This window comes from Gossypium hirsutum, chromosome D02 (assembly GCF_007990345.1).
Source record: "Gossypium hirsutum isolate 1008001.06 chromosome D02, Gossypium_hirsutum_v2.1, whole genome shotgun sequence".
Classification (NCBI taxonomy): domain Eukaryota; kingdom Viridiplantae; phylum Streptophyta; class Magnoliopsida; order Malvales; family Malvaceae; genus Gossypium; species Gossypium hirsutum.
The window spans coordinates 41,215,301-41,227,412 of NC_053438.1; positions in this window are offsets into that span (position 1 = coordinate 41,215,301).

Genomic DNA, 12,112 nt, shown 5'->3' on the forward strand with positions numbered 1-12,112 from the left:
ATCAATTTAAGAACCAGCTCTTTATAACTGATCAACTTAGGGTCTCTGGTTTCCCATTCTCCTTTGAGTTGGTATATCATAAATGCAGAATCTCCATACACTTTTAGCACTTTGATTTTACGTTCAATGGCCGCAAGAATACCCATAATACATGCTTCATATTCTGCCATATTATTTGTGCAATCGAAGTCCAACTTGCTAGCGACAGGATAAAGATCTCCACTTGGGGATACCAAGACTGCCCCAATTCTATTACCCATAGCATTTAAAGCTCCATCAAAATTTAACTTCCATATGTGGTCTATTCGAGGGTTTTCTTCAGTGTTTGCCACATACATTAAGTCCTCATTTGGAAAATCGAAGTTCAAAGACTCATAGTCTTCCAAGGCTCTGCTGGCTAGAAAATTAGCTATTGCACTTCTTTTTATAGCCTTCTGACTTACATATACTATGTCAAATTCAGAGAGCAGAATTTGCCTTCTAGCCATTCTCCCATTTAAAGCAGTTGATTCCATCATGTACTTTAAAGGATCCAACTTTGAAATCAGCCAAGTCATATGATACAACATGTATTGCCTTAGTCTTCGAGTTGTCCAAATTAAAGCACAACACAACTTTTCAATGGACGAGTACCTCATTTCACAGTCAGTGAATTTCTTGTAGAGATAGTATATTACTCTTTCTTTCTTTCCTGTTTCGTCATGTTGGCCCAAGACGCATCCCATGGAATTTTCAAACACCGTTAGATACAATATCAATGGCCTATCTGGACTAGGCGGTGATAGTATTGGAGCATTAGCCAAGTATTACTTTATCTTGTCAAAAGCTTTCTAGCATTCCTCATCCCATTCTCCCGGATTATGTTTCTTCAGAAGATGAAATACTAGATCGCATTTCTCAGTCAATTGTGAAATGAACCGAGCAATGTAATTCAACCTTCCTAGGAAACCTTAGACCTCTTTCTGAGTGCTTGGAGGAGGCAGATCTCGTATTGCTTTAACTTTATCCGGGTCAATCTCAATCCCCTTCCTACTGACTATGAAGCCCAACAACTTTCCTGATCTGGCTCCAAATATGCATTTTGCTGGGTTGAGCTTGAGCTGAAATTTTCTCAATCTTAAGAATAATTTCCTCAAGAGTTGGAGATGATCTTCTTCAGTTCTAGATTTTGCAATCATATGATCAACATAGATCTCAATTTCTTTATGCATCATGTCATGAAACAGGGTGACCATTGCCCTTTGATATGTTGCTCCTACATTCTTTAATCCAAAGGGCATTACTTTGTAACAAAATGTTCCCCATAGGGTAATGAATGTGGTTTTCCCTATATCTTCGGAATGCATCTTTATTTGATTGTATCCAGAAAAGCCATCCATGAAAGAAAATAATGAGTAGCCAGTTGTATTATCTACTAAAGTATCAATGTGTCGTAACGGAAAATTGTCTTTTGGGCTAGCCTTGTTCAAGTCCCTATAATCCACGCACATTCATACCTTTCCATCCTTTTTGGGAACAGGGACGATATTTGCTACCAATTCTGGATACTTGACCTATTGTAAGAATCTAGCATCGAACTGCTTTTTGACCTCCTCTTTTATTTTCAACACAATATTAGGTCTCATTCTTCTGAGCTTCTGCTGAACTGGTTTACAATCTTCTTTTATAGGTAAACGATGTACCACAATGCTAGTATTTAGCCTTGGCATATCCTGGTATGACCATGCGAAAAAATTTTTGAACTCTCGGAGTAACTCAATGAGGTCATGTTTTGTCTTTGCGGTGATATCAGTTCCGATTTTCACCTATTTTCCTTCCTCTAGGCTTACAATTTCTAATGATTCCTTATGAGGTAGGATTTGTTTATCCTCTTGTTCCACCATTCTCAACAAGTTCGAAGATACACCACAGTCTTCGTCATTTTCAAAGTCATGAGATCCTTCCAAACACATGTCTTGCTCAAAAAGAGACTCCGTGTTTGAAACAACATCACTCATGTCATTGATATCTGAGGACCTATGGGGATACCCCATAGAATATACAAAAATATATAAATTTATGAATAATTATTTGTACAATCAGGTTATAAATATAATGAAAAAATCATTTGGAAGACAATCAATCAAATGGAAAATATTTACTTGCCTGGAAAGAATAAAAGAATAATTGCTCAAAATGAATGCAAAGATGTATTTTATTAGAATAATGATATTCAGACTTAAGCCTATTTCACAAAGGATTTCTTATCATTCTTAGGCTAAAAACAACAAGAATGTTTTGAACATTACTCTGAATAAGCTCTAAAGACTACAGATATTTCTTCCGCAGTCCAATTGTTTAGCTCACTCCCAGGTTTGTAAGGGCAAATCTCTAGTAAGGTCCTTCTTTCAATTGTCTCTATAGTATTGATGTGAACATTTTCCAACATTTCTTCAATGCTTTCCCTTCTAGACACCCCTTGCTTAGGGTAAATAAACCCGCCGACACAAAGGATTTAGATATGTGGGGAAAGGTCAAAGGCTCCCACTTGACTTCCTCTTCGCTCAAACTTGCCCTTCTTCTCTCCTATCTTTTCTCTGCTTCTTTCCTCTTTTGTTTCATATCTGGCTTGTAACCTAGGCCAAAACGATCAAACTTTTCCTTCAACATGGGTGCTTCAATTCTTCCTTAAAGGTATTTTCCCAATCCTTTTCTTGGCGAAGCTCCTCTTCCTACCATCAACTGTAGACCCATCTCGGTAGTCTTGGATATCTTTGGTACCAAAATTTTGTTTCCTTCAGCGATAAACATTGCGTTCACAAATTCCAAAGACCGGAAAGAACACCCCACTGCCTCATCATTGGTCTCTACATAAGGTGTATCATCCGTTGCCATCATAATGATATCCTCCTCCGTACTTATTGTTACCAATCGACCCTTTGATATTAGCTTCACCTTCTGATGTAACAATGAAGGTACTGCCCTTGCTAAATGTATCCATGGTCTCCCCAATAAACAGTTGTAGGAAGGCTTAATATCCATTACTAGAAAGTCCACCTCATAAGTAGTTGGGCCAATCCTTAATGGTATTTCAACTCTTCCTATAACCCCTCTTTCCGTTCCATCAAATGCCCTTACTATATTCTTGCAGGCTTTCATATGTGAACTGTCCACAGGTAGTCGATTAAGAGTGGACAAAGGCAATACGTTCAGTGCGGATCCTTTATCGATCAAAACCCCCGGTAATGTGTCCCCCCGACATCGGGTAGTAATGTGTAGAGCTTTAGTAGAACCCCTACCTCCAGATGGTATTTCATCATCATTTAAGAAAATAAAATTGTCAGCACTTATATTATTGATCAACTGATCTAACTTATTGACTGAAATGTCATTGGTCACATATGTTTCATTTAATACCTTAATCAGTGCATTTCGATGTACTTCTGAGCTTAAGAGCAAAGCTAATACTGAAATACGGGCTGGCTGTTTGTGTAGTTGCTCCACAACACTGTATTCGCTATGTTTCAAGAACTTCAAGAATTCTTTTGCTTCATCTTCTTTTATTGGTTCATTAACCAATGGCTCAAATTTTGCTGCATTCCATTTCCTCTGTTCTACCATCAGAGTCTTTTCTCTTTGCAATTCTGCTTGAGTGTCATAACGCTTCCCATTACGTGTATAAGAACCCCTTTCTTGAAATTCTTTTACCATATTGCCCTCAACTTCTTTTCCTGGGATTGTCACATTGCATCCGTAACTCCACGGGACCATTTTGTCATCCTTATATGTGAAACTTGACGATTTCGTGATTACAATTTTTGGTGTTACCTGAACCCTAGCCTTATTGCTCTTAGGGCGTGAGATAATGACCACAAGATGATTTATTTTTGGAGTCCCTGTTCCCGACTCTGTCACGCATATGCTCCTCATTTCTTCCGCATCTTCATAGATCCTCATCTCCTTGTTATCCATCATGCTTTGAACCAAAGCCCAAAATCCTTCACATTCTTGGATTTCGTGCCCTGTTTTATGGTGGAATTCACAATAATTTCCCATCTCATACCCTTCCTCAAAACCTGAAATAACTAACCCTCTTTTTGCCATCTCTTCCAGACCCATTTCAATAGAGTTTTTACTTCAACAATGTCAGTCTTGACTTCTTCACCCGTACCTTCACTCAACATATTCACTCCCTTATCATCATGATTGGGTAATGGACTTTCTGTGCTGGGTGAGACTTCAAATTTGACAACACCCAATTTAATAAGTCCTTCTGCTACCTTCTTAAAAGCGGTACAATTTTCTATTGAGTGCCCTGAAATTTCCGTATGATAGTCACATTGTGTGTTTGTGTCATACCATTTTGGATACGGGGGTTGTAGAGGATTCAAGTAACGAGGAGCAATAACATGTGCATTAAATAAATTCTGATACAGCTCTTTATATGTCATTGGAATAGGGGTGAACTAGGGCGTCTCAGTATTTTACCTCATTCTCGATTCTTATTTCGATGAGCCTTGTTGATTAGCAACCATCTTCCTTGGTTGATTCACTGTAATTGATTTACTGTATGCGTTCACATTGTTTACTTCACTTTCTCTTTTCTTTGGAGCTGACCTTCGATTATTCTCCCCACCATCTATTTTTCCACTTTTAATAGCATGTTCAATCATTTCACCATTCATGATTATATCCGAGAAACTCTTTGAGGCACTTCCTAACATGTGCGTGATAAACACCGCCTTCAATGTGTTGATGAAAAGCATCTTCATTTCTTTTTCCAAAAGTGGTGGCTGAACTTGAACTGCAATCTCTCTCCACCTCTGTGCATACTGTCTAAAACTTTCGTTTGATTTCTTTTCCAAGTTCTGCAAAGTGATTCTATCAGGCATTATTTCAGATACTTGACTGTACTGTCTCATAAAAGCCTGCGCCAAACCCCTCCAAGTGCTGATTTTGGTTCAGCTCAACTGGTTATACCATTTAGACGCCACCCCAATGAGGCTATCCTAAAAACAATGTATTAATAGCTGATCATTGTTAATGTACCCAGTCATTCTCCTACAGAACATTGTAATATGGGCTTCAGGGCAACTGGTCCCACTATACTTCTCAAATTCTGGCATTTTGAACTTATATGGGAGCACTAAATCCAGGACCAGACTCAGATCTTTTGCATCTATTCCGTGATAACTTTCAATGTTTTCTATTGCCTTAAACTTCTCTTCAATCCATTTCTATTTCTCCTCAAACTATTTCGGTAATTCTTTCTTTTCTTTATCCTTCTCAACTACTTCATCGAAATCCGGGACAACAAGATTAACCGGGTTCTCACTAAGGTTAGAACCTGATCTAGCTTGGGAGTTCATTGGTATTGGAATATCGGTTTGAAACCGTGAGGCCTTATTGAAACAGAGGATCTATGCGGATGCACCTCAGTCTGAACCTGCGCATGCGGAGGCGTAAAGCCTAGAGGATAGGTGGGTCCATTCTTGTCCTCTTCTTCATCATTAATCATAGGACTTTTCCCCTTATTTATTCCTTCAGTCAGCAGTTGCGTCAGCTCAGTCATCATGTCCTTTTGAGACTCAAACATCCTTTCTGTCATGTCATGTTGAATTTTTTCCAATTGCTCATTCATTTGCATCTGTAACTGATCCTGCATTTCTATTTGAAGTCGCTCCAACTTTTCCAATCTTTGATCCATAATTTTTGACTTTGCACGGGTACCATAATGGTGCTTGATTGATGAGTTTTTTTTGGTTTCCAGATTAACTGTAATGATTTTAACCAATTAGGGTCTTTCGGTGGACCTTAATGCATATGATGCAATGTAATGCAATTTATGAATGCAAAAAGGCTTCGATTCTGATTCAATTTCATTTAGAAAACTTTTACTAGAAAACAAAATTCTTTACATAAAACAGGTTACATATATGCTCTTGCCCTAATGCTCAGAACTTTAATTTTCCTAAGTAATGAAGCTAATTCCTGTCATCGACTAGATTCCAACTCATACTTTAAGCTCAGTGCATCGGCTTGTACCGCCAAAGTCTGCAGGTGATCAGCTACCTCCCGGATCTGAACCACGGCTTCTCCCATGATACGATCTCTATTTTCAACTTGATTCTGAAGATGGTAGAGTTGCTCACTTTGACGACTTTCGTTGATTTCCAAGTACTCAGTCCGGATCTCACAACTTCGTAATACCGATTCCAACTCTTCTATTCTTCCTTTCATTTCTTCGATCTTGCCCAACCTCGCCCTCAATTCCATCACAGAATTTCGACTTCGATATTGATGAAGAGATCTTTCTAACTCAGCCAATCTATATTTTAGTTCGCATATTTCCTTTTGGATTTTTGACAAACTCTTTCCTAAAGCTCCATTTCACATCTGAACCTCTCGAAATTTCTTTTCCCATCCATCAGCCTTGATCTTTTCTTCCCGAATCTCTTGAAGCCATTGTTCTAGAGTTTTCCCTAACCCAGCAGTTCTTATTGATAACCTCAACTTCTTGTAGTCTGTCTTCAAACTATCCAAGTCTTCCTCAGCCTTGTTCTTTCCTTTTCTTAATTTCTCAATCTCTAACTTTTTAACATCCACATCTAATCCCAAGTGCATCTTTTCTTCTTCCAACTGCTCGATCTTCTTTTCAAGCTTTGTATTCCTCTTCTCAAAATCTTGCTTAATAATTTCCAATTCGGAGGGAACAACCCGCAAATGTTCTTCTATTGACTGTCTATCTCGTTGACTTGGCCTTGGGATGTTACCATTGATTCTTCTAACCCACCATTCATTATATTCAGGAGTCGTCGTCGGGCCTACGGCTAATCTCTTCATCCGTCGAGTTTGGTCCTATGCACTGGTTATCTCTCGAATCTTCTTTTTATAGCCATTGTCTTTATACGAGAATTCGAACTCAGCTAAGCCTTGGGTTGCAAGTATAAACTGCCTTAACCTGTACTGTCTTAGCACCATCAATGAAGCATAACCAATAGCTCACCAGATTCCAGGTAACGGGACCCAATCAAAATTACCTTATCGGTACAAGATCTCATCTGGAAGCAACCATGGGGCTCTCCACTCGATGTCCTCCTCATGAAGATTTTGAAGAATGACCAACCATTTCTCTTCCGAGATGTCATCTCTCCTTGGTGTAGCTGCTATCTCTTTTAACGGCAGATAATTTTCAGAGAAGACTCGATACGAAACCTTATCAATTTTCCAAAAATGATTGTGGAACCAAGCAAGTAGAAGCTGCACACACCCGATGAATCTGTCTTCACCCGCCCTTCGACATGCATTCAATGACCTGAAGGTTTCTGCTAAAATTGTCGGAACTGGTGTAACCCTCTTATCAAGTCGGTCAAAGAGATCTGAGGTCACCTCATCTACGTGTCCTAGTGCCTTAGGGAAAATTACTAGCCCATAAATGCTCAGACAAAGGCATCGACCCTTTTCCTCGCATCAAAGTGCCCCAAAATTAGCTCTTGCAGGCTTTTCCAAGGGATACATTTTCTTTCCCCCTTCTACTTGATCCGTGCTGTGACCCACTACTCACTCATTCCAGTGATGTTCATCAACTTCTTTATAAAGGTTGGGACATTAACGGCTCTAGAGTAGACTTTATCAACTTGGATCTTTGGACAACGTAGCAAAGCTGTATATTCTTCTATAGTAGGCACCAAATCAAACCTTCCAAAGGTAAAACAATCATATGCGGGGTTCCAAAACTGAGCGATGGTCCGGAACAAATGTACGTCTACCTTAATGTCGAGTAGATACGGCAAATCCCCATAACTAGAGTTAAACAATTGCTTAGTTTCGTCATTCCAATGGTCCCATATTACCTTTAATTCCTGAAGGCTATTTTGCGTTACACTGATACGGGTGTAGTCCCATAACTCCGACGTGTACCCCCCGGCTAGACTATCTCCTTTCTCTGATTGTGTTTTCTCTGACCACACACGGACAATAGCATTGTCCTCTACTTTATCAAGAAATTCGTTCTCCATGCCAAGCTTTCTAATTTAGTAATCGAACTTGAATCGACACTCTTTTGAATATGAAATGACATGCAAACAAAACAAAAACACCATAAGTTAGTGCAACAAAAAACGTAACTTTAAGTAAGTAAAAAAGAATCAAACACCTATCGGGGCAATCGCTAGGGTTTCCGCAGTACGATCAAGGATGGGCTCCTAGGTTTTCTACATGCAGCTCAGTTTTAAAGTTGAGGTACCCGAACCAGCAGATTCCTCGATCCTCACCCATTATAGGCTCATACGGATCGAATTCGGTTCAGGGGAATACATTTCCCTATGGCTACACGGAGATGAAAATATCACGAAGACATAGGTACGGATGTATCCCGGAAGCGATCCACTATTCTGCACGGAGGTGAAAACCTCACGAAGGAGTAGCTTCTCACTCCTACTCAGAGTAATAAAATGGCATACCCAATACATTAGGGCGCGACATTTTTAGTCCTCGAGAATAAGTTTGTCTTTTGATTTTCAAAACTTGCGTGGTGAAGTTTAAAAAGGATATTCAATTGCTTTAAGTCAGAAGAAAAATCGAAATCCAATACGTTAGGGCACGATTTCTCAAAATTCCAAGCATTGAATATTGCCCTTATTAGTATTTTAAAAATTCTCATCTCTAGGAATCAACATATCATGTCCAATACATTAGGACACGACGCATCGAATTCCTGAGAATGAGCTTTTATTTATGTGTTTTGATTAAAGAAAATTTACGATTATTTAGATTCAACGAGGAAAATTGGAACCCAATACGTTAGGGCTCAATTCTTTCGAAGATTCCAAATACCGAACATTGCGTTATCTTGAAAGTTTTTGAATAAATTGGTTTAGATATTAAACCATATTAAACACGACCTTTTGAACGAATAAAGCACAATGGAATAACAATGCACGACGCGAGGCGATAATTCATAAACCACAATATAAGTTAATAAACACTAATAATAAATAAATACCAATAAACAAATACCATACGCATAAAGACAATAATTTCACATCACATGTAAATATCAACACTAACATTTGAAAGCTAATAGCAATAAAAAATACTAAGAAACAAGTGAATTAATACAAACACCAACCCAATGTACAAGTTTGAAATAACACAAAAAAAATTATGAAAGAAAGGAAATTATATATTAAAATAAATTTAAAATAAATAATACATAAATAAAAATTTGAAATAAATTAAAACTACGTTTAAAGATAAATACTACATAAAATAATAGTATCCAAATAAATTTTAAAGTAAGTATTATGTAAAAATAAATCAAAGTACATTAAATAATATATATGTACGTATATTCATAATAACAATATATAATGAAGATTAAACAATAATACGCAATAAATTTTGAAACAAATGTATAATAAATCCAAAGTGGTAATACAATTTTATTTATAATATAAAATAATATTACGTAAAAAATACGTAATGAAACTAAATATTAATATATGATAATAATTCAAAACTTAAAGTAATAATATAAATAACAAAATAATGATATATGTACATAGATAAATAAACACATGAACTAATACAAATAATAATACTAATAATTATAGCAACATTAATAATAATAACAATAATAATAAATATAGTTAAGTAATTTAAAAAAACACAAAGGGGACTAAATCGAAAGTTAAAATAGAATTAGCGGGCCACAAATATAGTTAAAGAAACATGGAGGGTCTAAACCGCAAGTCGCGAATTATAAGGGGGCCAGATTGGAAATTATTCCATTCCCCAAAACGCAGCGCGGTGATGCGGACCCAAATGAGGTAATATTAAAATGCAAGGAAAAAAATTAAAAAATAAAAAAGGCCGATTTAAAAACCATGCAAGAGTAGAAGGGCCTTTTCTGCAATATACCCAAATTTGGAAAACGCGCGGATCCTCCCCCGGTCGGGTCACCGCGCAGGTCGGAGGCTTCTGAACGGCGTCATTTTTATAATCTGCCTACAAAATAAAAAAAAAACCTAAACTAACCTAATCTGCCATTTTAAAGAAAAGCCTAAGCACTCCCCTCTCAACTCCACGCCATAATCTCGAAATCCCCATTCATCTCTGATTTCGGACGGAGTGAACGAAGCTCCGCTGATGTGCCTTTGCGAAGGTAAGGGTTCCCTTCCCCCTCTCCTTTTTCTCTTCGTTATTCTATATATCTATTCTCATATATATCTAAAAAATAGGAAAAGAAAGAAATATGAATCAAAAAAAGAACAGAATGAAAAAGAGAGAAAAAAAAACCTTCTTTTCAAATTTGATTTCTTTTTTGTATTGATTCTCCCCGTGTGTGAAGAGGAAAAAGAACCCCTTTACAATGTTGGAATCGGTCTTATATAACCGAATCGAAAAGAAAATAAAAATAAATAAAAAACCCAAAATCTCTTCTGCTATTTCTGTTATTTCCTTTCTTTCCTTGCTATTTTGTTTTCTGCTTTTTTTTTGTTATTGCTGGTTGTTTATTGTTTGTTGTAGCAGGTGCGAGGTCGTACGGTGACGTGGCGCGGTTCGATGTACGTGGGGAGAGGCGTGCTCGTACGGAGGTGAAGGCGTGCACGTACGGAGGAGTCCAGCTGGAGTGTACAGAGGCGCGTGTGAGGAGTGGCACGTAGCGGTGGCGCACGTGCGGAGAAGAGACTGGCTTGACTACGGCGCAAAGGGTTTCAGAAACCCTAGGTGTTTCTGGAATTTTCTTCAAATTAGGCCATAGTGTATTGGGCCTGGGGTTTTGGGTATTTTAGGCTGAATTAGGTTTGGGTTAATTTGTATTAGGCCTAGAGTCTGTAAATGGACATTTAAAATGGACTATTTTCTATTTGTTTTTTTTTTATATTTTTTTGTTTATTTATTTCTGATTTGGGCCGGGCAAATTTGGGTTATTACAAAATTAATTATCTCTCAATACAAAATTTGGATGATGTTTCCATTTGTTTCTATTGAAAATAGACTCATTAATAATTTAAACAAGTAAATTTTAACACCTAATTATTTTTCTCCAAGTTTTGATGTTTTTCCAAAGTCAAAACAGGGGAACCCGAATTTATTCTGACCTTATCTCACAAATTTTATTATATTTCACGTTTTACAATTCCATTACTTACACCGTTTCTTCTATGAGAAACTAGACTCAATAAGATTTAAATCCATATTTTTTCATCCTTTAATTCGATTTCCACAATTTATGGTAATTTTTTAAAGTTAGCCTATTGCTGCTGTCCAAACAGCAAACAATTTCGGCTTTTTGCCAAATCTCATTTTCTGCGTTTCGGGTACACAGCTGGTTTCATTTGATGCTAAAACAGTCCCCGAGCACTTCAAAGCCTATAATTGAACAAATAACACTACTATAATCTCACGTAACGTGATCCCAAATTGAACTCGTATCGAGGTTTTTAACCCATAAGAAACTAAACCTTACCTTCAACTGATGAACAATAATTCCCACACAAACTAAGACTCCGATTGGTGATTACGAGCCCTTGGATCCTCCCTTAATTGGCATAAACAAAACACTTCAAAAGGAAGTTAACAAATGGAGACAAATCACTTATCTAAAACTTACCAAACGATCGTAGACAAACGTGGAGCAACACGAGGCAGAGTGGGAAAAGAAAAATCAAGAAGATGAAGGGTGAAAGAGAGCAGAAATTTGGCAGCAATGAAGAGAAAAACGGCAAGAGGGTGGAGGGATTTTGGGGAAAGTAAAAAAAAAAGAAAAAAAAAGATAAACAAAATATTTGATAACCACCCCAATCCCTTATTTCTCTCCATCAATCTCCTTACTAAATCCACTACTCAGATTTTTAGTCCATCTCAAACTCTCCTGAACGCACAAGAAAAAATAATGTCCACGCCAAGATTTGAACACAAGACCACCTTCACACCAACACTTCACTTATCCACTAGACTAGCAGGCCCATTTTGTTAATTATTTGTCAACTTTTACTTAAAAGCCTATTGACCAAAGATAGGTTCATAAAAATACCAAAATTTTCCCAAGTCTTGGCTTGAACTTGGGACCTCCCAAACACACCCACAACACATAACCATTAAAGCAGACTGATATTTTGTGTCATAC